Below are 26,064 nucleotides of genomic sequence, written 5' to 3'. Positions count from 1 at the left end.
CTCCTCGGCATTGCAGAGCTGCTCTAGGCCGAGCTGCATCTGTGCCAGTCTCTTCCCCAAGAGCCGGAGTTGGGTCGCATCCCCTTGAGAACGGGGCAACGGGGCGGCAGGGTGCATCTGTCGCCGAGACTTCTCCTCGCTGTCCACTAAGGCCCGGGCCTCGAGTGGTGGGAGTTCCTTCTGAAGTTGGGATGACTCCCGCTGCAGATTGTGCACCTCGGTCAGCACCAGCCGCTGCCACTCCTCCAGCACGTTGACCCGCTGCTTCAACGTGTCCCGTTCCCGGAGAAGCTCCTCCAACTGATTCGCGTCCACGCCCCGAACCTCATGGCCAGCGTCGGACGTTTGCCAGATGGTCAGTAAAGTCTGACATTTCTGGCTCAAGGCACCGATTTCAATGTCTTTGGCTCGGACGAGGCGTGATAAGTGCCGGATCGCTTCTCGAAACATGTCCTCCCCGCCGCCGTCAGAGCGAGGGCGCCGTGTCTGATTTTCGCCTCGCAGCTTCCCGAGCTCTGCTTCTTTGGCCACCAGCAGGTCCATCATCGCGTGATACGCCCTTTTCAGCTGGCTGTTTTCCCTCACCTTCTCGTCGAAAACGGCCAACACTCGTTCCCTTTCCAAAGCGTAGGCTTGCAGTTGCTGCTGGAGGCCCCCGGCATCCTGGACGGAGGCAGCCGAAGCTAGGCGAGCGGGAAGGCCCTGGCTCTCCCAGTCTTGCGGCTGGATCGTCTGGGTTCGTGGCCCGGTCTCATCTTCGTCCGGCTCATCAAGCCGCTCGGTCAGAGGCATCGTCTTTTCGGTCCCAAGTTTCAGTGCCTTCCTCTGCTTTTGCTCTTCAGTGGTCCTTGGAGGATGCTGGGTTTCCTCCTCCAGGTGACCTTCGATCCCTTCCAGTGGAGACACCTCAGATTCTAGTTGTGTCACGGCGTCGAGGGTGTTCGGGTCAACCACTGGAGCGGCTCGAGCCCGTTGTTGTCTCTGTGGCTCCAGTTCTTCCCTCAGGTGACTGCCTTCTTCTTGCAGGGAGGCGAGCCTCGTGTCTCCTTCCTCGAGGGTTTCCTGCAGAGTTGCGGTGTCTCTCCGAGCTGGAGTTGCCGGTCTCTCCTGCTCGGGTGGTCCGGTCGCCTGAATGGCTTCCGTCTCCTTTCTCCCCGAGTCGGGGAAGTCTGGCAGCTTTTGCGTCCCCTTCCTCAGCACACCTCTGGTGAAGTCAGAGAGGTGTGCGGGGAGGGAAGCCACACTGCCGCCCACTCGCCCCAGGGAATGGCCTAAGCCGGAGCCGAGGCCGAGGCGGCCAAACCAGGAGGCCATCGCTGCGGGTCACAGCACTGACCTGGTGCGCTCCGCGAAGAGCGTCCAGCCCAGTCGGACAGTCCCGCCAAGTGTCAGGGCCCCGGCGGCTGCGCGAGGCTAAGAGTCAAATCACAGCCAGGCGCTGCTAGGCGACGGCGGGCTGGCGGCCTGGGGGCGGGGCCTGGGCGGGGCCTGGGCGGGGCGCGGGCTCCAACCGTTGGGCTCGGGCTCCCTGAGGGGAGGGGCGGGGCTGCCCGCAACCGCGAGGCCTGCCGCCCGGCCCTCACCCATGGCCACCTCCTGACCCGCGTGCCCCGCTCCACCCCCCGCACCCCCCACCGCCAGCCCCGTGGGCCTCCGCTCAAGCCCAGGGCTTCCCACCACGGCGGTGGGCCGCCCTCTCCCTCTGCTTCAGTGCCGCCCCCGGGGGCCAGGCGGCCCTCCTGCCCCCTGGGGCCGCCCGCCACGACCGCCGCGCTGAAGGCCGCCATCCCCACACCACCGCCACCTGTGCGCGTGGCAGCGCGTGTGGGCAGAAAGGACCCCAGGGCTCTGACTGCCGCCGAGCGCCTCCCACGCTCCCTCCTGTCCTGCGGCCCGGGGCTTTTCCCAGCCGGCTTGGAGAACACTCGGAGGGCCAAGGGAGGTGGGGACCCGCCTCCACCTGCAGAGTTCCGACGAGTGGGTTTGGACACACGTCGGCCCCCTGCGCGGAAGCACGACCCTCCTGAGCACCCTGACCATTGCCATCCCCCACACAGTCGCCGGGGTCCTTGCCCCGCCGCCTCGCCCCCCTCGTCCTGCGGCCCTGCCTGGAGAAGCGGTCCCCGGGAGGAGTCTGGGGGCTCTCGGGCGCCACAGGCGGGGTGTGGCACACCGCGTGCACGCTGTGCGCCCGCTTCTGTCAGCGCGGGGCGGGCTCTGGTCGGGGAAGGGAGTCTTCCCCATGCGTCGAGCGGGCGGTGGAGCGGGGAAGGGACCCAGAGGTGCTCGTGGAGCGCGCGGCCCCCAGCCCCGCTGAGCCCGGCGGAACGTCGTCCCCGGGGCCCGACTCGGGGCCGGCGGCCAAGGCCCGGCTGCGCGCCGCGCCCTGGGCCTGCCGTGCGCTCCTGCCCCGGCGCGGGGCGCGGGGCGCGGGGCGCGGGGGCGGCGCGGCTGGCCCCGCGGGCCTGGGGACCCGCCGCCGCAGCGACCAGAAAGTCCCGGTCAGCCTGCCCCGAGCTCCGCGGGCCTGGGAGCCGGGCGCCGCCGCCGCCGCCGCCGCCGCCGCCGGCTCGGCAGTGTCGCGCGGGAGCAGCCGCCAGGCCGACCCGATGCGCGCGCCAGGAGCCCCGCAGGCTGGGGAGCCGCCGCCGCCGCCGCCGCCAGGAAGTGGCCGTTGCACTGCGGGAGGCCGCGGGCCCACCAGAGCATGGGCAGGTGAGGGCCCCTGGCGGCCGCCTCCCTCCGTGCACCCGTCGGGGTCTCCACCGCCCGGGCCCCGCCCCCGGGAGCAGGGACCTGCGCCTTCTCCTGTCCTGCCGGCGACCCTGGCGCCCGTGCTGGCTGCCTGGGGCCACCACTCCCATCCCCGGGGCGCGTGCCCCTGCTGTGGGACACTCCCGCCAAGTGTCAGGGCCCCGGTGGCTGCGCCAGGCTAAGAGGGAAATGACAGCCAGGCGTTACCAGGCAACGGCGGGCTGGCGGGCTGGGGGCGTGACCAGGGGCGGGGCCTGGGCGGGTCGCGGTCTCCAACCGCGGGGCTGGGGGAGAGGAGGGGAGGGGAGGGGCTGCCCGCAACCGCGAGGCCTGCGGCCAGGCCCTCACCCATGGCCACCTCCTGACCCGCGTGCCCCGCTCCCCGCCCCCCCGCACCGCCAGCCCCGTGGGCCTCCGCTCATCCCCAGGGCTTCCCACCACGGCGGTGGGCCCCCCTCTCCCTCTGCTTCAGTGCCGCCCCCGGGACCGGCATCCCCACACTACCACCACCTGTGCGCGTGGCAGCGCGTGTGGGCAGAAAGGACCCCAGGGCTCTGACTGCCGCCGAGCGCCTCCCACGCTCCCTCCTGTCCTGCGGCCGGGTGAGGGTTTTCCCAGCCGGCTTGGAGAACACTCAGAGGGCCAAGGGAGGTGGGGACCCGCCTCCACCTGCAGAGTTCCGACGAGTGGGTTTGGACACACGTCGGCCCCCTGCGCGGAAGCACGACCCTCCTGAGCACTCTGACCATTGCCATCCCCCACACAGTCGCCGGGGTCCTTGCCCCGCCGCCTCGCCCCCCTCGTCCTGCGGCCCTGCCTGGAGAAGCGGTCCCCGGGAGGAGTCTGGGGGCTCTCGGGCGCCACAGGCGGGGTGTGGCACACCGCGTGCACGCTGTGCGCCCGCTTCTGTCAGCGCGGGGCGGGCTCTGGTCGGGGAAGGGAGTCTTCCCCATGCGTCGAGCGGGCGGTGGAGCGGGGAAGGGACCCAGAGGTGCTCGTGGAGCGCGCGGCCCCCAGCCCCGCTGAGCCCGGCGGAACGTCGTCCCCGGGGCCCGACTCGGGGCCGGCGGCCAAGGCCCGGCTGCGCGCCGCGCCCTGGGCCTGCCGTGCGCTCTTGCCCGGGCGCGGGGCGCGGGGGCGGCGCGGCTGGCCCCGCGGGCCTGGGGACCCGCCGCCGCAGCGACCAGAAAGTCCCGGTCAGCCTGCCCTGAGCTCCGCGCTTTTGTAGGTAATGTAAACAAAATTATTAGGAACAAGTAAAGTAAATGATGTAAGTAAGATAAAAGTTTTTAGCTGAACTTTTTAATAATAGTCATGTGTTATGGTATAAGTACTTAAAAATAACTTCAAAACCTCCTGGTAACTTGAAACCTTTGAGTTTTACTAAATTAAGTTAAATGCTAGAAATTTGTTGAGTATCTTGACCATTTCCAGATAAGATAAAATAGTAAAACATTAATTACTAAACATAGGTTTATCTACTTTCAGCTTCTGATTAAAAACAAAAACCCAAAAGACGTTTGGGTCTATTAGTAAACATGTCTTGTGCCGCACTGAAAAATGTATGCTATAAGGAAATGTATGTTTTCAGTAAAAGAAGGTATAAGGAATGGAGATGCTTTAAGAAAGTAAATTGGTCCTAAAGTCAAAGTGGTTATGGGAAAGAGGAAAGAACAAACTCTGAATATGAGTAAGAAAGTCTCTGAAGGTTTGTGGAAAAGGAACCCCGAGAAAAGAAGTTTTCCGCCTAGCCAAGCTGGCAAAGATTGAAGGAATTTAATTAAGTCAGCGTTTCTAAGACCAAAAGTAAGCTGGTGCAAAATTGGAAACTTGGCTTTCTCACTGTTATAAGGATGAGGTTTTCTTGGGCTTCTAGTCTGCTCTTGATGAAGAGATTATGAAAGGCTTCTCTTTACATTTGATAGTCTGCCTAAAAGGCAAAAAAGGGATTTTATGTTTTCAAAATCATTTCCCGTGTTGCTTTTATCAGGTCTTTGATTGCGAGAGCTAAGGGTTTTCTTACGGCCATTTAACTTTCTCTATTTGTCTGAAAGTCTTTGTCACCATGGTCGAAGGCATAACTGAGTATTAGCTCACAGTGACCTATGATCCTATTTGACGAAGGGTTTTAAAACTGATTTGAGATTTTTTGATGAACTTCTGAAAATCAAATCCTAAATGAAGTCTTTTTCGACCTCTAGTTAACTTTGGGATTTTTCAGAGGATCCCTGCAACATCTTAAGGACTCGTTCTCTCTCCTTATAAAAAGAGGGACATGATACTAATTAGGCTTATTCAATAAGTTAAATTACATGGGAGGCATTTTCAAATAAGAAATAACATTTAGACTTCTTTATGTTGTATTTTCATAGGTATATAAATATTCTAGAAATTATGTGAAATTCCTACAAATCTGATATGTCCTGATATAATGTTATCAGTCATAACTCTAATTATTATCTTAAAATGTTGTATGTCACAGAAATGACCAAATTCCTTTCTCAACTGCTGTATAGTGAACCCTTTTTGAGTCCTTTCTCAGTTATAGTTACTCTGCCAATGGCTCATAGAAAGGAAACTCGTCAGACTTAACTGGCTCTCTGTCATCAAAATTGAGGCCACCCTGCGAGGACTGAATCTGAGCGTCAGGAAAATGCCCTAGCTGACTTTCATGCAAAGGCAGCAACATCAGAATCTGTAGAGACTGGCATGTGTGGATGAAGTCCACTCTGTCTCTGCAAAGAATAGCCCCTCATTGCCTGACTTTTATTATCCTGACGTGTTCTTGTAACATGGCAACTGTCTGGTCCTGAATCAGAGGAATTAAAGAGTGTAAATAGTGGCTGTACATAAACAAACAGTCAGGGCTATGGGAAACCCCAAACAGCTGCTTGGTTCTGGCTCCCTGGCAAACCCCACTTTTGGGTTTTTGCATTCCTATCCCCACCATAGTGCATTAAGCAAAACTCTATCCCTAGAGGCCTCACATCTGCTCCCCTTGGACCGTTTGAGCACTTGCAGCTGGATTTCATTCAGCTGACGCTTAATGTGGGTTAGCAGCATGTTCTGGAGTGGAAAGAAATCTGGGATCTTTGCAGCTCCTTCTGATCCGATCTTCCCGCGCCTTTTATGTACTTGACATATTGTGAAGTCCTAGAATATCAAACAGGGTATGTATAGGCAAGGGAAAACCCACTTTTACTGAGAAATAAATGAATCCTAAAAGGACGTGGTCATACAGCATCATTCTTATATGTGAAGGCAGCATGTGTCTCTAACCTGGAATTCCCTTTGTGGCTGCCGTTCCCACTGTGGGCATGGCAGACCCTTCAGGGACTGGACATTCGGGCACAGGGTCCTAGGATCAGTATGTGCACCTCACATTCCTGTCAGACTACAGATGATTTGAATACATCATTCTATTTATGTTTCTCACATATTGGTAGATGCCACAGTAATTAATCCACTGAAAATTCATTTAAAACTATTATTGCACTCTGTCTGCCTTGCGTGTTTGTGTGTGTGTATTTTCTCCAGCATAGATATTAAAAGCACAACAGGCCCACGGTCCCTTATCTAAAGTCGTTGGGGTCAGATGAGTTTCAGAATTCAGAATTTTTCAGATTTTGGAAAAGTAATAATGTGTACATGTCATTTTTATATAATGTCTCCAGCTGGGTCTGGGGCAGCAGCCCTTAGCCAAACGTGTTAGCATTTCTGTAGCAAAATATATGAATGTACCTCACACTGAATGGAATACATAGAGAAGATAAACAGCTTCATGTCACTTCAGCTCCAGTTTCGCTGCCTAGTGAGGTATAAAAAGAACTTGTCCTTTAGATTTCAAAATGCTGGATAAGGGATATGGACCCGTCTTACTTTCAGTAATGTTCCAATAGACAGAGCCTGTGAACTTTTTAGACTTTTAGTGCTGTTTCCCATACTCCAGGAACTTGGAAGCCACAATTACATTCTGTAAGCAGGGGTCACAGACTCCAGTGCCAGGGCAGGTAAAATTAAGAAGTGAAGTGGGCGGTTGGTTACAAGACAGTAGTGAGTGTGAGGACTCTGATGAGCCAGTGGGTCCGTGTCCATCTGCAGGAGCTGGCTGCTCCCAGCTCTAGCCACTTGTTGCCGTGGGGAATGTTCACACAGTGTAGCCACATCTTCCCATGTTCAGTGATCCCCCAGAATGCTGATTTCCACGCAAAGTTTCTTGACATTTAAATGCTGTCAACTAAAAAGAAAAATCCCCTGTGGAGGCCAAAGAAAACATATCTGCAAGCTTTCTCTGGCCTTGGGCTGCCTGCTTTGACCTCTGCTCTGGAGACTAATTCTCCCGATGTGAAAGGCTGGACAGTCATGTTTAGGTAATGGGCTGCTTCTTGAGATGGGGACGGGACGTGTGTTTTATGGTGATTCATCGTACTTTGCATATAGGTTAGAAGTTTTTGAGTGTAAAAGACTTCACAGTAAAAAGAAAACATGAAAAAGTCAATAGACACTTTGCTTTAGAATTGCCTTATTTTCTAGCCAGTGGGAAGTTTTCTTTTTCACCTGTGAATCTGAAACTTTCAAGTTACTTATCTTGGAAAAGGGAATGAAAGCCCCAAGTTAAAAAGGAGCCTCTTTGTACAAAGTTTGAGTTGAGGGAGTTTAGACTGTAACATCCCTGCCTTTCCAGGGCCCTCGTGATGGGAAGTGATATTGCGTATCCACCCTTGTATTGGGACAGGGGAGTGTCCTTGGTCTCCTCTCTTGTCAGACCAGACCCCTAGGTGATGTCAGCCCCATAACAGCACCTCGTGGCTGATGGCTCCCAGTTTTCTACCTCCAGTCCTGGCACTTCTTCATCCTTACATTGATCTCTGCCTTGGACGTCTCCCTTAAATGTTCTGCTATCATTGAACTCCTGAACTTCATCCTGAAATGGGCCTCCTTTCCCGGTATTCTCTAGTCTATATGTCAGCCACCTTTGGCCTGTTGCCTGTTCTATGAAAAAGGTTTACTGGTGCCCTGTCCAGCACTAAGCCGCACAATTGAGTAGTTGTCACGGGGACCGTGTGGCCCGCAGAGCCTATGCTATGTACTGTCTGGCCCTTTACAGAAAGAGTTGCCGACACTTGCCCTAGTGCATTGTGTGCCCCAGTGCCCACTAGTGCACTGAATGTCACCACACCTCCTGGGTCACCTGTCAGGCAAATAAATGTTCAGAACTGCACAGAAATTCTTCTAAGCACCTACCAGGTACCTGTCTACTGTCAGTGTGAACATTTGTAAATCAGCCAGCTTGGATTTCACGTGGTCATTGGATACTTGCAGATGCACAGGCTGGAGTTGCCGCTTGAACCCCTGCCCAGCTGTTCCTTGAGGAAATTCATCAAAGTGTTCTGCTCTGCTAGATCTGGTGAGGGCTAGCATAGAGGGAGCCGGGCACAGGCACGGGGTCTCTGAGATGTGCTTGGGGCTCAGGGAAGGCTTCTCTGACATGTGACACTTGGGCAATCTTGCTAACAGGCAGGTAGAGATGCGGGGCGATAGAGAATTCCAAGAGGGAAGAAAAATTCTTAGGGGAGACCTAACACACTGGCAGTTTTATCCTTTAACTTAACATTTTTTGTCTATGGATTGGAAAAAGACAATATCTGATTCTTAGCAGCAGAAAAACTCTACCCAGCTTTTCTTTTTAAGTTAGGTAGTGAATGGCTGTGTATAGATCCACATGTTCTCAAGTCCAGAGTGACTGTGGTGTTTAACTCAGAAGCCCCTGGATGCATTTCCATCCAATAGAAGGAGTAGGTTGGTTCTTCAAAGCTTTAAAAAACTTTAAAAGCAGCACACTCAACTTGTTTTGCTTAGCGTAAACTCATGGCCATCTTTCCCTAAAATGGACAGTTTCGTTGTAGGACGTTGAAAATCTCTTGAGGCATCATTTCCCACACCGTTACTTGTAAGTTCCTTAATTTTCATTATACTTTTTCATCTCCTCTTACAATCTTTTCAAAACTCTGACTGCTTTTGCATTTTTGGGCATGCTAGGATTCATAATACTCCCCAAACCACCACAAGATGGCAGGACACAAATATATGACCACCCATGACTGTGAAGAGCAACTGTTGGAGACAGGCAGCATTGATTGGCTTTGTTCTCATATGGGCAAGACCATCATTAGAAAGCTTCTGTGCCAGTTTGGGGGGATCACAGCTGGAGGACCACTGCAGTAGAATTTGGGGAGCCCTTCTATGCAGAAACCTGAGAAAATTGGTGCTTTAGGAAGACAAGTCTCGGGGAAGGTGGAGTGAGGATTGTGGAGGAAGAGAAAGAGGAGAAGGTGAAAGGAGACCAGTGAGGAAGCTCGTGCAACAGGGTAAGAGAGAGGACGACAGCCAGAGCGAAGACAATGGCACTGGAGACTCATTGGAAAAAGTATTTAACATCATACATAGTGTTGGGGACAAAGAAGAAAGAAAGAGACGAGTCGAGGAGATTCGGGTTATGGTTGGATGCTATTTACTGAAAAGGTAACAGTGGTTCTTCATTCTTCCATTGTTTTAAAACGCTTCTGTTTTTAAACTTATACTTCCTATATCTACCTTTTTGCTGGCTTCCTCTTCCAATGACATGACTTTGTGTGTGTGTGTGTGTGTGTGTGTGTGTGTGTGAGTTTCAAGACCACCCTGTGTGAGTATCTGCGGATCTGTAAAGTGGTTTAAATCTGGGAGAGCTGCTGTCCTTCAGCTTTCCTTTTTCAGTTATTCTCTCCTATTTTCACATCAAAATGAATTTAGGTATCACTTCTTTTCTAGTTCTTAGAAAAATTCATTCATAATTTTGGTTGGTTTGGAGCTCATTCATCCAAATATTTATTGGGTTTGTGCTAGGGGCTAGGTCCTGAGGATACAAAAATAACTAAAACTCAGGCATTTATGGTTTAGTAAATCTGTGAACTAAGCCTTGGGGAGAATGGACATCTTTACAACATGACGCATCTCTTTATAGACACAAAGCTTTTATGTGGTTCGTAGGTTTTGTTGTTATTGTTGAGAATAGTGCCTAATTAGGTTAGCTGGTGAACATGGGTGATATTAATGTTTGTATATATTTATTTACTTTACAACGTATTTAACTCATATTGATAATTTTGTTACTTCTGTGAATTTCTATGTATATTATCTTGCTACGTTTTTATTTCTTCTTTTCCTATTATTTATTTCAGTGCCTTCTTTTTCATTCCTTCTTTAATTGGTTAGACTCTCCAAACAAATGTGTAGCATATATTTGTTTGTAGCAATATAGTATAAAGGGCATGTGATTGCCCCCCGATTGGGCATTCCAGAAAAGTGATGAGGAATGTGTAAGTCCTGCTGAAATGCAAATGTCTCATCTGAATGGTTCCCTATGCAAATCTACAGGCATTTTTTCCTCTCTTTTGGGCCACATCCCTTTTAGTATGCCTGATATTTGGACCTCACCCTGTGTCAGTCATAAGATTGGCAGGTGATCTTAAAGGCAGAATACTGAATTTCTTGTCATCCAACTCTATGGAGAAAATAGTGCAGTGGACTCAGATGAGGAAGGAATTGGAAGAGGAAGTTGAGAAATGGTGAGAGGAGTTTAAATGGTGCATATGTGGCAATATGTTCAGATAACTTCTAAAGAGGTGTTCAGAAGGTCACACGGCAGTGGACTTCTTTGGAGTCTTTGAATCTTAGAGCCATCTTTAGGAATAGAAACCTTGTTTCCCGCTGATTTAGATGGAGCTCTGACAACCCTCTCCCCAGAAACAATCATCTACACTCAGAAATTGGCATATCATTTCACGGACTTCCTAGACATCCTCAAGCCCACGGACAAGAACCCGAGGGTCAGAGAAAACCCATTTACGTGTGTGGGATCTCAAGAAGCCTACTCGTTATCAGAGATGCTTAGCTACAGTCCCTATGCTGGGAACTGGTCTCTAGAGATATGCTGTTTATGGACGTGTACGTCCCACGTCTCTGTGTGTGTTGTCCTCTAGCCTCCAAAACACACACTTGAGGTCAATATGAGAGCCTTCCCCCAAAACGCAGAAAAGCGATGGACCGCATATACTGCGGTATTCCCCTAAGATTAGTACCATATAGCCTAGGTGTGTAGTAGGCTATACCATCTAGGTTTGTGTAAGTGCACTCTATGATGTTCACATAACGACGAAATAACCTAAAGACACATTTCTCAGAATGTGTGCCTGTCATTAAGCGACGCATGACAATATATAGTGAGATCGTAGTGAGAAGATGGATCCTACATGACCACTAAAGAGAGCACACTAAGGAGATTCCGGGTCATTCAACCACTGTAATGTACAAATACAGAGAGCACACCACCGTGCATTTGCTCTGGAGCCTCCGATGCCGTCTGCACACAGTAGCTGACTATGCCGCAGTCAAACCAAGAGCTCAGGTGAAGCCAGCAGTGTCACCTGAGCTGTATCTCTTGGGCAGAAAGATCAGAAGGTACACGGGCCCTACAAACATTTGGGATCATATCTAAGAAATCTGAATTTAGTTGCCAGCTGGGGCCGCTGCTGGGAAAGGACAGCTTCCATCACCTGGACATCTTGAGAACTCCTGATCTGGTGGGAATTAGAGTTCAGGCAAAACTCCATTTATCAGGGGTGACTGGGGCATCATCGCAGACTGACAATCTAAGGAATGTGTCCAGCCTCACTCATCAGGCTGTCCTGATTCCTTAGAGCTTTAAATGACATCTCCTTCCTCTCGGATCAAAGCCGAAGTCCCTTGCATCGCACACTAGGCTTGGCAAGAGCTGGCTCCTTCTCCTTGTTCACTAGGTTCCAGCCGTACCAGCCTCCTTTCCATTTCTTGAAAACGTCAGGACCCTTCCTGCCTCCAGGCCTTTGCACACTCTGTGCCCTCTGCCAGGGGCTCAGAACGGCTTTGGCTAACCTAACTCCTCTTCGCCCTTCAGATAGCAACTCAGATGTCACTTCTTCTGGGAAATGTCTCCACACACCTAAAGGAAAAGTTTTCTTTAAGAAAAGTTTTCTTGTTAGTACCTATCGCTTGTCTCCACAGCAGTGAAGTATCTTTATCGGTGTCGTCCTCTTGCCTGTTTATGATCTGCCTCCACCGCTAGCCTGTAATCTCTAAGAGGGAAGCAGCTGTCCAGGATGCTTCCTCTGCTGTGGTATCCCTACTGTTACACACAGTACTCGGAATACAAAAGTACTCAACAAATATTTGCAAAATGTCTGAATGAACCTTCAGAACACGCTTGCTCACGTTAAAACTAATCATCGATGAAACTGGAGCAGCTCAGTCCAACTCCACCCATTGCTGGCCCATAGCCAGGGCTCAATGAATATTTGTTGACCAACTGGCCAGTGTGGAAGGAAGTAATGGGAGATGTTGTCCAGACAGGCTTATTGCCCTTGGTATCTCCTTTCCAGTCCACCTCCTCAGCCGCAAGCATCCCATAAACATCTGCATCCTATGGTCCTCTGGGATGCTCTGCAAATTCCGCCTCCAGGACACACCAGCTTTGTTTGGCTTTCTCCATGTTGCTGATTATCTACTTTAGTTCCCTTTCCTTCTCCTTGTATGCTTGGAGGACCTGACGATTCCATTGCTCTGTTCCTTCGCTCTGCACTCTGCCACTGGAAACAAGTCCGCCATCCTCTGGGACTCTGATGTCAGTTCTTTTCTCTGTGTTCTGAAGCCCTGGACTAGTCCCGTTTTCTTGCTCGACTGGTCTTTAGAGACCACAGTCCAGACCAGAGAGTTCAAACATCGCTCACAGGAGGGGAAGTCAGATGGTCATCATCTGCTGTGATTCCTATCGCTATTTTGGACATTTAAGTGGTCATCAATTAACTTATAAAACCAGAAAACAGACTGGCCTGCTTTATAAGTGTGCATCCAGGCAGAGCACTAAAGCCAGGCCTCTTCACCTGGCCAGATGGGCTTTTTGTGGATGGGTTACTTTGGCCATTGGCCGCTGCAGGCATTGGCCGGTTATCATCCTCCAAGTGGCCAAGTGTGGTGTTGGCTTCATTTCCCGACAGGGTCTTGGCTGTGTGAAGAATTGTGAAGTGCCAGGGAAACCAATGGTCGTGGCTTCCTGGGACCCGGGAAAGAGTTAGGGCTCCTGCCCCCATCACCTCTCGGCACTTCCTCCTGGGCACGCGGGCTACTGTGCAGGCACGGTGGCTTCAGGCATATGCAACCCCCACTCCCAGGCATTAGCTGCAAGCACCTCTTTGTTTTCAAAAAGCACATTCCTATTTCTCCAGTTTGGACAAAATACACAGAAGAACCTGATGTGACCTTCTAGGGCAACGGGCTTCAACCTTCACTGCATATTAGAACCGGCCGAGAAGACTGAAAAATTCCGGAGCTCAGCCCCATTTAGGCCAATGAAAAGCGTCTCCAGGCCTCAGTGTCTGGACGGCTCCTCAAGTGATTCCAGTGCCCACCAAGGTGGAGCCCCGCTGACCCAGGCAGCGCCTCTCCCAGTCGCTTGTGCATAAGAATTGTCCACGGGATGCATTACAACACAGCTTCTGAAGCCCCAGCCCCAGAATGTGGAGTCAGTGTTTCTAGGGCTGGGCCTGAGAGGAGGCGTTGTTAACGAGCCCCAGGTGATGCTGCGGCTGCCTGTCCACGGACCACACACTGAGCAGCTCTGTTCCAGAGCTTTGCTACTCAGTGCGCAGTCCGTGGAGCAGGAGCCCGGGCATCACCCAGGAACTCATTAGAAATTAAAAATCTTGAGCTGTCTCAGACCTGTTACATCAACATCCGTGTTTTAAAAAGGGCTCTAGGAAATCTAGTTGCACAGCAAGGATCGAAAAGCGTTAACACGTAGGGTGCAGACGTGCAGCCCCTGGGCCAAAGTTAGCTGGCAGATGTATACCACCTGGCTTGCACAGTATTTTTTAAAATTTGGAATTAATTTACACTTTAAAATTGGGATTTCTGACTTCTCTTGAAAAACTGGAAGATCTAGCAATACTGGGCGTCCGTTCTCACGTGGTGACAACTGGAGACAGAATGGACGTGCTCCAAGCTGCTGCAGAATGACTTCGTTCACTAAGGGTGTCTGCAGGGCCTCTGCTGGCCCTGACATCTGCAGCTCCTGGTTCATGCCCTCCCCTCCCCGGTCCCTCCCCAGCCGGATGACTGCTCCCAAGCATTTTTTCTTGAGCCCACCTACTTTATCTCTCTGTACTTCCCTCTATTCATCTGTAAAATGGGTCGATAGCACCTATTCAGGCTTCTGATCTGGATGAAATGGAGATGGAGGTCACGCTTTAAGGTCCATACCTCTGTTTTACACACGAGTTGTTCCTATACCCAGAGTTGCCCCAAGCAAGATCCCTGGACCAGCAGCACTAACATCAGTGGGGAACCTGTTAGAAATACAAACTTTCAGGCCCCACTCTAGACCCAAACGCTTGATGAATTACCAGGCATTTCAGGAGAGAGTGGAATTCTGCGTGGATTTCACCAGGATCAAAATCCCATCATGAACTCCATAATTATGTGGAGAAAGTGCAACCAACATCCATGGGTGACTGATGTTTTGCAGGTGAGAGAGACCAAGGGAAAAGGCTAGTGTGTGTGGGATGGAGCCTCCACAGCTTGCTTCCTCCGGCAGCCCGACACCTCCCAGCTGCGGCCTCACCTGTGCGCCCATCCTGAGCCAACAAGCTGGGCTGAGACTTGGTGTCCGGATAACCCACCCTGAGCCTGGGCGTTCACAGGCTCATAAGACAGACTGCTGCTACTTTCACCACATCAGCCCAATCCACATAAAGCGTCTTCTGCCTCAGTTTCCCTAGCAGGCATTTGAGATCTGAATGGACAGATCCACAGCCAATGCCATTGCCATCTTCCTGTGCTGACTTTGGGTACTGCCTGCTGCCTGGGCTCCCCTGATCTCACCCTCTCCATTGGATTGGGCTCCTCAGGTCACGCTATTTCCTCAGCGGAGCCTGAAACTGCCGCCCCCGTTGAGACACTGTACATTTGGGACTGGGCCAGCTCTAGAGTGAGGTCAGTTTCCTTGACCCCTGCCTCTCTCCCTGTCTACACTGGCTGAATTCCTGGTGTCCCAAGATGCCTATGGCCAGAGCCTGCCCAAGCAATAGCAGAGAACTGGGGACATATGGCCTTTGGAAGGGAAACTGTGATGTGACCACACACTATTCTTATGGTAAGAGACGTGGCTGCACAGAAAGTTCACACCAAGATCTTCTTTTTCTTGGTCGGGAGCAGAACGTGCATAGAAACAGCAGTGAAAGCGAGGCTGGGAGAGAAAATGTTTTCCTAAAGGTGACGATAGATCCCTGTTGGGCTGGATTGCAGAAGGATTCCTCAGGAACTGTTGCTCTGGCAGTTTTTAAAGAGTGAGTCAGCAAGAATGACTCTGCCTTCTGGGACTCATTAGGTTTAATACTGATGAAAACAGGGTTGGACTATGTAATTTTTCAGAATTACTTCTAAGCAGAGGTGTCAGGCAATAATGATATTAATAATAATAGCAGGATCATCTTTTGAGTGACAGACACTCTTCTAGGTTGTTTCTATACATTCTCAGGGCTCAGCGAACTTCTGCCATAAAGGGCCAGAGAGTAAATATTTTAGGTTTTGTGGGCTACATGGTCTCAGTTGTAACGACTCAAGTCTGCCCTCGAGACACAAAAGCAGCCACAGATGATAAGTAAACAGATGTACGTGCCTGTGTTCCACTAAAACTTTATTTATAAAAACAGATTTGGCACACGAGCTGTATTTGCTAACTCCTGCATTATCTATTGACCCCATGATACTGTGAAGTAGGTACTTTTACTGTTCCCCATTTTACAGATAAAGGAACTGAGTCTCAGAGAGATGAGGTAATTCACATGAGATCCCAGAGCAAAAAGTGGTTTCCAACTCAGTATTCCAACTCAGGATTTCCTACACTATCATGGCTGGGTGAACACTTTCATGCCCAGAGGAGTTTCATCATTCTGGCTCCTCATGTCCCAAGTTCAGTTCTTCAATTATTTCACAATTATCGGGCAGCCTCGACACAACTCTCATGGTCTATCATTTCATTTAACTATCAGGATGGCTGCAGGAGGTGGTTCCCGTTTCCCTATTTCGAGCCTGTGGTCCCCAGAGGATAAGGCAGGATTGTCAAGGTCCACCCTAAGAGAGCAGCTGAGCTTGGAGTCAGACTCGGGGCTGTCTGAGCCTAAGTTCAGTGATCTTCCCTCCAGACCTGGTGCCTCCAGATTTTTAAAATCTTTCACAGTTTTTGAATTATCAAGTTGTACATGCCTTTTGTGCAGGAATTGGAGTGATCATAAAGTTAATGACAAAAAATCACTCATGATCCACCACCCCAAAAATAACCTTTGCTACTAATCTGATGCTTTTTCTCTATCTTGATCCATGCTCATTCTCCCACACGATGACATACTAAATGAAATAGTTCATATAATTGTTACTTATCTCATAAGATTGGGGGCATTTTCTTATGTTATAAAATTTTAAGAAAATCACCTTTTTAATGAGCACATATTTTTTCATCATTGGATATAAGAATTTTTTAACAATTTAGATACTTTCTATTTTTCTTATCATAAATGCTTTGATAACATTCTTGTACATAAGAGTGTGAATCTCTGATTATTTCCCCAAGATAAATTCATAAAAGGAGAATTATTGTTTCAAAGCGTGTTATATTTTAAAAGTTCTTTATACATTATTGCAGATTGGATTTTTTAGAAATTTGTACTCATTTAGCATCCCATCCGTAGGTCAGATATACCTAACCCCAAATCAACAATTTTTTAAAATTAGATAATTTTGTGGGCTAACCTATTACAGTTCTAGTTTGATTTTTATTAAGTAATGAGGCGTTGGGGTTTCTTATTGATTTGTCAGAGTTCTTTATATATTAAGGACTTGTTTTTCTGGCAAATATTACTCCCAGGTTTTTATTCGCTTTTGAAATAAAAATAAACTCATCTCTATTAACTTGTCACCTTATTCACTGCAAACCATACTCAGATCATTAGCATTGAACACATTCAGCAGTAAGAGGAGGAGCAACGACAAAGGCTTCTTCTGTGAGCAGAATTTGTCAGGTGGCTGGGAACCACAAGCAGAGGCTTAGCCGCAACCCCCGTCTCTCTGGTACAGACCGCAGACTTGCCGGGCTGTGCTTCCACACGTGTGACTCCAGGGTAGGAATCAGCCAGGACAGGAGGCAGCTCAGAGACACAGAGAGGACCTTTGAGGCTCATTATGAGCACTGAGCAAGGAGCTGCTTTTGTTCTAAGAACAGCCGCAAGGCACTGAGCACCTCGCCATTCTTTCAAATAAGGACAAGGAGGAGAAGAACAATGTCATGAAAACCTCTTTTAGAAGACTATGAAGTTGAAGGCTGGCGAGAACTTCATTTTCATACTCTTGGGTGAAGGGAGAGAAAAAAATGCTTTCAGGCCTGCCGTTTTCTCCCCTCAATCCTCAAGATTACTTTGAGGAAAAATAATCCTTCATGTCCGGTACATCCCTTCTTTGGGAACAATAATATTTCACTTTATGTTAGATTGGGCTAGGGTGGCATTTCCAATCTTAGCACTAATGACATTTGGGGCTAGATAATTATTTGTTCCTGGAAATGAAAGAATGAATAAGTGAGTGATCCAATAGTTTGTACTTAAATATTTGAAGAATTGTGATATGAGAATTCACCTTTTGTCCCCTTTGTCGGGGCGTACAGCTGAATTAATTACAGGGAGAAAGATACTGGGACCCGTGTGAGGAGTCTCTGCCATAATGACAACTAGGCAACAACGGAATGGTCTCGCTCCAGGATGAATAAGCTCGTGCTCACTGGAGGCAGTCAAGGAGAGGCTGGATTGTTCTCAGGCAGCATGCTGTGCAAGACACTCACACAAAAGATGGGGAGTTCAAAGTTCAAGGGCATTTTCTATCCCTGAGAATCTATAAATCTGTGTTTCCTGCCATCTTTCTTTTTTAATATTTCACATTCAGGTATTATTTCCGCTACAGGAACTTATTTCTTTTAAAACAGAAGACAAACTTTTCTAGAGTGCTCAAAAATCGTCACACACACTGCAAAAACTGGCTTTTTGGGAGCTCCACAGAGAAAACATGCTTGAAGAAGTAGAGTGAGGGATTTTCTGCAAAAAGTGAGTCTATTTCCAGTAGCCGAGGACGGGAAGATTTTCACGGTCCCTCTCAGATACCGTGGGGTTGACAGTGGGCAATGGAGCCGGTTCAGTAGGGGGAAGGGCGCAGCAAGTGTGTGTTTGGGGATACTGCCCTCCTAGACAGCGTCCACAATCAGTGCCGCAGATCTTTGTTGACGTTCCAAGCCTACCCCGAACTGAGGTCTCGCTTCCTGGAGCCCTGCATCTTCTGAAGGGCTGGCTCCTTTTCCTCTTCCCTCCAGAAGCCATGGTGACCAGAAGGCATGGCTTAGCAGGAGCTATGTTTCAGCAAAGGACATGTGTCAGCAGAAGATGTAAGTCAGCAGGACCCATGGATGAGCAGGAGCAGAGGTTCAGAAAGAACCGTGGATCTCTAGAAACCATGAGTCAGCACGAGCCATGAGTCAGCAGAGGCCACAGGTCAAAAGGAGACAGGTTTCAGCAGGAGCTTTTGTTCATCAGGAGCCAGGGGTCCGTAGAACTACTGTCAGCAGGAACCATCCATCAGCCAGAGACAGTCAGCAGTTGGTGGTGAGGTAGAGGACACACAGGAAGAGGGCAGCACCAGACTCTGAGGTGGCTGATGCCATAAGCAGAAGCTACAGGGTACCAAGAAGCTGAGCAGAGAGCATTTAGTAACAATAGGATCAATAAAATGTAGAGAGTAAGTCAGTCACCGTTGTGACGAGGTGGGGAGCAATGTGTTTCAGAGGGGGGCAGCATAGCCTAGTGTCTGTAGGAGCATGGAATCCTGGATGAGCTGAGCTTAAACAACATTCTAGTCTCTGTGAGAACTGGCAGCTTGGCAATTGAGGTTCTTGTCTTTCCTAATTTCCCAGGTATCCTTAGCATAAACCCCTATTACTAAGTATGTCTTTAGGTTGGATGCTAAAAAGGGGAATTCTTGAGACAAAGTATAAAGGGTTATTTTTTTAAGGTTCTTACTATATATTGCTAAACGACTTTTCAAGGATTTGTATAAATTTGCTCTCTCCCACCTTCTAATTAAAATACTTGTAAAAATGTATTCCAAAAGGTATGAAATTTTAAGGCAGGCTGAAAGCTGTTAGTATAGCTACGTATCAGGAGAAATTTCAAGTACAAAAAGTTCAGGTAGATGCTTGACGTAGAGCGAGAGGGCAAAGGAGACTGATATTTGCCATTGTGACTGTGCCTCTCTACCCTGTGAGTCAGAACTCTTTGGAGTTTCAAGGGAAAGAATCCAATTCAATTAAGACTGGCTTAATTCAATAAAATAATTTCTAAGGGCTTGTAGCTTGCACATGTAGACAGTAGTGGGGTAGATTTCAGGTGCAGCTGGATCCAGGAGCTTGACGATGTCAATTACAACAAACACATCAACTCTTTATGATCTGCCCCAGCTCTGATGGTTGAAAGCCCTGATTGGCCAGGTCAGGCCCCTGTCATGTGCTCACTCTTGGAGCCAGATAGATGTTGAGGGAATTCCTGACCCCCCATCCCACTCCAAGCTACATGACTTGGAAGAGATGGTTTTTAAATGGAGATCAAATAGGCGAATCAAAACAGATGACCACAGGCCCGTCTTATGGACATGGGGTCTTCAGGACACCCTTCAACTGGGGAGAAGCTGCATTTGAAAATGTTCAGAATGACTTGAACCTTCCCATCAGTTATTTCCATTTCATGTACCTTCTAGAATCTAGGCTATCATTTTCAATGTTACAATGTTACAGGCTGGGGAAGGAGGGGATGTACTTGCCTGTTACATCCAAGATGTGGAGTCCACAGAGATAACAGCCTGTGCCTGGAACAGCCATAGAACAATGCGGGGAAACTTCTTTGAAGCGTCATTTTAAATAACAGCATAATAGTCTGTTGCTTTTTAAAGCTTTTATTTTTCCTTTTTTCTCCCCAAAGCCCCCCGGTTCACAGTCGTGTATTTTTAGTTGTGGGTCCTTCTAGTTGTGGCATGTGGGATGCCGGCTCAGCATGGCCTGATGAGCGGTGCCATGTCCGCGCCCAGGACTCAAACTGACGAAACCCTGGGCCACCGAAGCAGAGTGTGCGAACTTAACCTCTCGGCCACGGGGCCGGCCCCATTCCTTTTGTAACTTAATAAGAATGTTTGCCTCCTTTATGTATTCAACTACATAAGTCTAACATTGTTTTACCAAATGATTAAGCAATTATCTGCAAATTATTCTCCCCACAAACGTGAAATGCCACTTTTATCCGATTCTAAACTTCTATATCATTATCTTTGATCTAATTCTAGACTCTCCAGTCTGTTCCATTGATCTGTGTATTCCTATGTCACCGGTTTGCTGTTGTAGAATACACAGCAGTATCTATTCAAAGCTCCTTCCCCCTCATTTTCCCCTCAAAATTCTCCTCTCTGTTTCTGGCATAACATTCGCACAGATGACAATTAGGAACTTGTCATCAAGGTCCAGAAAGTCCTATTGGGATTAAGATTGGAGAGGATGAAGACTTTCCATCCAGGATTTGGATATCTATTTTTTATTTATTCAAGTTTTTGCACACCTGTCAGGAAAATTTTATAACCTCATCTCATTAAAAAACAAAGAAAAAACTATTCTTCTGAAGCTCAGGTCATTCAACTCTGACTGCCTATTCTTTGCATATCCCTTTCATCGGATGACATTCTAGACTTTGCCTGGTTATTTATTTAGTCCTTGGCACACATTTCTCCTCTCCGTCCCAGCCCCGTCGTCATCCGGGCTGGTTTCACCGGCCATGCCATGCATCTCAGGCCTGGGACTCCCTCATCTCCAGTAACCTGACCCTCCAGCTCAGCCATCCGCTGACCAAAGCAGCCTCCAGCTGGTCATCACGCTCACACTCTTCCACTCTAAGTTACTAATTCAAGCACACAAACCTCCTAAGCTTCCAATTCACTGCCTCAAATATTTTTATTACTATGCTCTTTCACTTCTTAGGTACCACCAGTTGAGCCCTCAGGGCCCATTCAAGAGAAAGAAATCACACAACTTATTTGAACAGAAACAATTTAATACTAAAAAGTGTTAACTGGTATTGAGAAAGGAACAGGCAAAATTCTAACCTTAAGGGAGGGAGCAACTGCAGGAAGCAGCTAGTACCACTAGAAAGGGGAAAACAAAGGGAAGAAGTTGGGCGCGTTGAACCATGGAAGCTTGGAGGAGGGCCCATGGGCCCAGGGCCCAGATCTCAGAGGAGGGGCACTGCCGGCTGCTGCGGCTGCCCTGGAGAGGGTGCCATGAAGCTGGTTCTGAGAGGCTGGAAGAGCTGCAAACTGGACTCAACTGCAGCTTCCAGAAGGAAGCGTCACTGACAACACGGTGAAGCATTGCAAGGGGGATGGTCGCAGCAACAACGGGCACACGGGAATGAGCAAGTCCCTTCTCCCACCTTCAGCCTTGCAATCATCCTCTAGTGTTCTCTGTCTCTCTCTCTCCCTCTCTCTCTCTCTATTGGGACAGTCTAATAAGAAACCGGCTGGCCATGCAGAAATGTCATTTTCAGATTACCAGTCCCAGCTCCAGGTGAGTTTGAAGCTGGGACAAGAACTTAATAATGAACCAACTCTTTGACTTTCTTTCCGTCCATCATCCCGGCCTGCCTTCACTTGCTTGTCTGTCCGGCCTGGATTAACCGTCCAGCACTTCAGTTTACTCTCTGGCTGGTATCATAAACTCATTAGCTTCCAGAGAGCAGACTGGAATCACCGATCACCAGCCCAACACTGCCCGACATCTTACCACATTTCTCCAGGCAGCTCGTTTCCCCACACTCTGCAGACTGCTTTAAATCTCCACTCTTCTCAAACTTCCACCTCCCCTTTTTTCTTTTGCTAGCTTCTGCCTCAAAGATAGAAACGTCTTCTCAACTTTCTGCTAACAAGCCAATAACTGCACCCACCCCCACCCATCCTGTCTCCTCTCTCAGAAAGGTGGTGTTCCTCTGTGTGAGGCCATCACCTGCTCCTCTTTACTGCATCCCATTTGCTTCTTTCTGGGAATTTGAAGATTCACCTTTCCCCACTCGATTCTGTATCTTTGCTCTCTCCCTGTTTACCAGGTCCTTGCCTTTGGAGTTTCATAAATTTTAACTTTAGTCACTAATTTTTGAACAAATTACACTCAGCAAAATGGTAAAGCCACTTTAGAAAATAACTCGGGAGTTGTTGTAAAAATAAACATACAATTATCATATAATTCAGCAACCCCACTCCTGGGTCTTTACCCAAGACAAAGGGGAGCATGTACACACAAAACTCTGCGTGTGAATGTTGATTGCAGCTCTGTCTTCACAATCGTCAAAAACTGGAAATGATACAAGTGCCCTTTGGTGAATGCATAAAGAAAGTGGTACGTCCATACGGGGGGATACTGCTCAGCAATAAAAAGGAATGAATCGTTGAGACACACAACAATGTGGAGGAATCTGAAATGCATTTTGCCAAGGGAAAGAAGACAGTCTCGGAAAGGGATTTACTGTGTGATTCCATTTACATGACATTTTGGAAAAGGTGACATTATAAGGACAGAAAAAAGATCAACAATTGCCATCAGGAATTCTTTTGAAATTAGATAAGCCTCTTCCACTAAAAAAATGCTCACAAAAGGCTCTTTCGGATCTTACCCTCCCCTGCACGCTACTGCCACTGTGACTCTGACTTTCATAGCAAACTTTATCCAAACAGTTTGTCTACACCCATCTTTTCCACTCCCTCTCTTTCCATTCACTCCTCAAGCAACCTCACTCTTGCTCCAGCATTGTCAAACTCACTGAGCATTTCTCTGTGCTCCTCTCTCTCATCCTTGCTCAGCAGCAGCCCCAAACAGCTGAGTCTCCCCTCTTCACTCAGTTTAGGGAAGAGGCTTCCTGCCTAGACAGGGCAAAGGCAGACTCTACCCTTGAGTCAGCTCTGTCACTGCCCCAGCATCTGCCACAGTTCATGCCACAGGCTAGGAAAGAACCAGTGAACATTTCTGGAAAGGAGCTTTGGGACAAGTAGCTAGAAAAGGTGGCACTATCCCAAGTTTTCAGAAAAATTCTGTTACCTCCACTGCCTTGCACTTTATGTTTCCTTGTAAAGACCTTCCTACCGTGTAGCCTCAACTGTGGAAGAACAAGACAAAAATGAATTGTAATTGCACAAAAACTCACAAGGGCCTCTTATTTATTTATTTAAATTTTCCCCTCTAAATACATTTCCCAGAAGGATGGACTTCTTCTATTGAACATTGAAGGAGACGCCTTTTCCTCCCTGGGACGGGTTCAGATTCCGGATTTGTTGCATGTTCTGTGTATCTTCTTTGAAACATTGGTGCTGAACCACCGAGCAGCAACATTACTCATTATCCTCAGGGTGTAAAGCAGTCGAAGAGTCATTAAGGACTCTCCATTTGGAAAGCAGCCACTGCCCAACAAAGGGCCTCTTCTTGCCTCAGCCAGGAGGAGAGGCACAGTCAGGGCCCTGGGGCCCTCTCTGACTCGAACCCGAGCATCACTGATGTCCTAGAGACTCCACTAAAGCAGGCGTACCCCTAATCTCAGCCAGTGACAAAGCTGAAGCAGAAGTCTGCTGAAGTGCCAACAGTTTATTTTTATCTTTTCTTTAATAAGAACTTGGTAGGCTTTTCTTTGTTCAGGGCATGGGGCTGCTATAGGGCAAGAATGTGGAACTGGCTTAACCATGCAGCAGAGCCAATGGGATTTAAGGGACCTAAATATCCCCCATCAGCCTATCTTCCATGCCTGAAATTCCACTGTGGAATATACATTAAGTACCTTATGACATTAAGGAGTTGTGACCTAAGAAAAACAATGAGAGGGAGGGAAAATTCATTGAACCTGATACACTAACTAGATCATACATGCAAAGTGCTCAGTACAGTGTCTGAAGGATAAAAAGGACTCATAAATAGTAGCTGTTATTTCTATTACTAATAACTGCTGGACCGTTCGCTAAGCCAATGTTTCGTGACCATCTACTTGGTGTTAGGATACCTTGCTAGATGTTGATAAATTGCCAGAATCTCTGTCTCAAAAGGCTCCTGTGATCAGGGCAAGAAACCCCTCAGATAAACAATTAGAATTCACCCTCATAAGTGCTCTCTCTAATAGGACACTGAGTACCAGGTGGGAGTGCAGGAGGGAGCAGCCTGCGCTGCTTGTGCAGATGGGACACTGTGCAGGAGAGACGGCTCAGGAGGAACATTTAGGGCGCTGCCAGGTGAGAATGAGGGGAAGGGTGTACTGGGCTAAGACTGCATGCAAAAGGCAAGATGACATGAAAAAAAAGAAGGCAGGAAAACAGAGGAACAATAATGAGTTCAATGTGTTCGGAGCACAGATTTCATCAAGGGCTAGAGAAGAAAATGGGATTGGAAAAATATCCTAAAGGAGGAAGTGCTATGCCTGGTGAACGGACTTAACCCAATAAGAAACATGGGTCCAAGTGCAGATTTTTAAGCAAGAACACAAGAAAATCTACTGTTTGGAAAGACACATTCATTGATATCAAAGGACGGGGGTCAGCAAACTATGTGCCAAGTCCAGTCCTTTGTCGTTTTATTTTCCGGCTCATGAGCTAAGGATGACTTTTGCATTTTCACACGGTTGAAAACCAATCAAAAGAACGTATTATGGCACAGGAAAATTAAATGCAATTTAAATTTCAGCGTCATCCATAAAGTTTTAGTGGAACACGGCCATGCTCATTTGTTTACACCTTGTTTATGGCCACTTTTGTGCTAAACAGCAGAAATCATTAAAAGTATTTACTACCTACCCTGCACAGAAGATGTCTGCCAGCCTCGGGTTAAAGGATATAGCTTAGAGCAGATAGAGAAGAGAAGGCAGGGAAGCCAGCGTGAAGGGCAGAGGGAGAAGCTTCAGCCATGTTTCTCCAACCTGAGTCACGTACAAATCCCCCTCCGAAACTGCTCCAGGAGCTCTAGTGTCACTTGAATTACTTTTATTCAAACATAAATTAAATATTTACAAACAGACATCCTGGTAAAACTTCCTTATTCTTTTAGCTCTTACACAACTCTAAAACCAAAACAAACTTAAAAATCAAGTACAAACAAAATTACAAGACCAGTCAATTTCACGTTAACGTCCTTAATTTAAGGTGAGGGACGATGTCTTTCGGCTGCAACCAGATGTCTGCGTCGAGGTCCCAGGCCAGCCCCAGATTCATCTGAGTGTGAGTGCAGGTGTCTGCTACCACGTCTGGGTGATGACAACGATCTCACAACCTTCTCTGGGTGCAAGCACTCCAGACACCTTCATTCACGTAGAATGGCATTGGCAACATTTCTGTAAAGGGTCAGATGATAAACATTTTAGTCTTTGCAGGCCCCTGCTACAACCACTCAATTCCGCCATCCTAGCTCAAAAGCCCTCACAGACAGGCCATAAACGGCCAGACGCGGGTGTGCTCCACTCAAACTTTACTGACAGAACAAGCAGTGGCCAGAATTAGCTCAGAGGCTCTGGGTCAACCTTTGTTCCAGGGCAAAGTGGAAAACTGGTGGGATTTCTGTTCAGTTGTGGACACACCCTCGACAGGACAGGAGACCGCTGTGGAAGGAGGAGTCACTGCCACGGCCGCCCATCAGATGTATTCACAACGACAGGCTACAGGCTCGACTGGGGCCACAAGCCTGGACAGCAGACAGCGTCACAGCACTGTCACCTCTTCACTTCACATCTGTATTCAAACCAGCTCACAGCAAGAATGACTATCTTGCCACTTCCCTTGGCCCAGAATGGGGTTTCCACCCACCGGCCCTCAACCTCAGGAGGCTCAGAGATGCCTGCAGGTCCTCACCACTTGGTTCCTGCTGGGACATCCAGAAGGGCCGGGTAATTATGGACTTTGCACATTAGCCACCAGAGTCCAATGCATACTGACAGAGTCTGAGCGCCATGCCGTTATAGTTCTGAATCTCAAAACGCAGTAAGAAAGGAAACTTGGCAACAGTCTTTTTAATTTGGTACCTTTTTACCCACACTGCGGGGCATTTGGGATCAGAGTTCTGATTCTCTTTATGAAGCTCTTCTATATACAGAATCA

The 26,064-nt window shown here is 48.6% G+C and overlaps 1 non-coding gene and 1 pseudogene across 1 annotated transcript; one reads left to right on the top strand and one right to left on the bottom strand.

Annotated features, from left to right (window-relative positions):
* Window positions 1-11,201: 11,201 nt before the first annotated feature.
* Window positions 11,202-11,334, top strand: MIR8926 (microRNA mir-8926). The gene is given in 1 exon segment (NR_127912.2): window positions 11,202-11,334. It is a non-coding gene; the product is annotated as a microRNA mir-8926 (primary transcript).
* A 13,606-nt stretch (window positions 11,335-24,940) lies between these two features.
* The window catches only part of LOC138919016 (heparan sulfate glucosamine 3-O-sulfotransferase 4-like), a 145,801-nt pseudogene continuing 144,677 nt past the window's right edge, over window positions 24,941-26,064 (bottom strand).

The sequence above is a fragment of the Equus caballus genome, chromosome 19 (genome assembly GCF_041296265.1).
Source record: "Equus caballus isolate H_3958 breed thoroughbred chromosome 19, TB-T2T, whole genome shotgun sequence".
In the NCBI taxonomy this organism is placed as follows: domain Eukaryota; kingdom Metazoa; phylum Chordata; class Mammalia; order Perissodactyla; family Equidae; genus Equus; species Equus caballus.
Note: the sequence above shows the minus strand (reverse complement) of the source record. Positions and strands in the feature narration are given on the sequence as shown.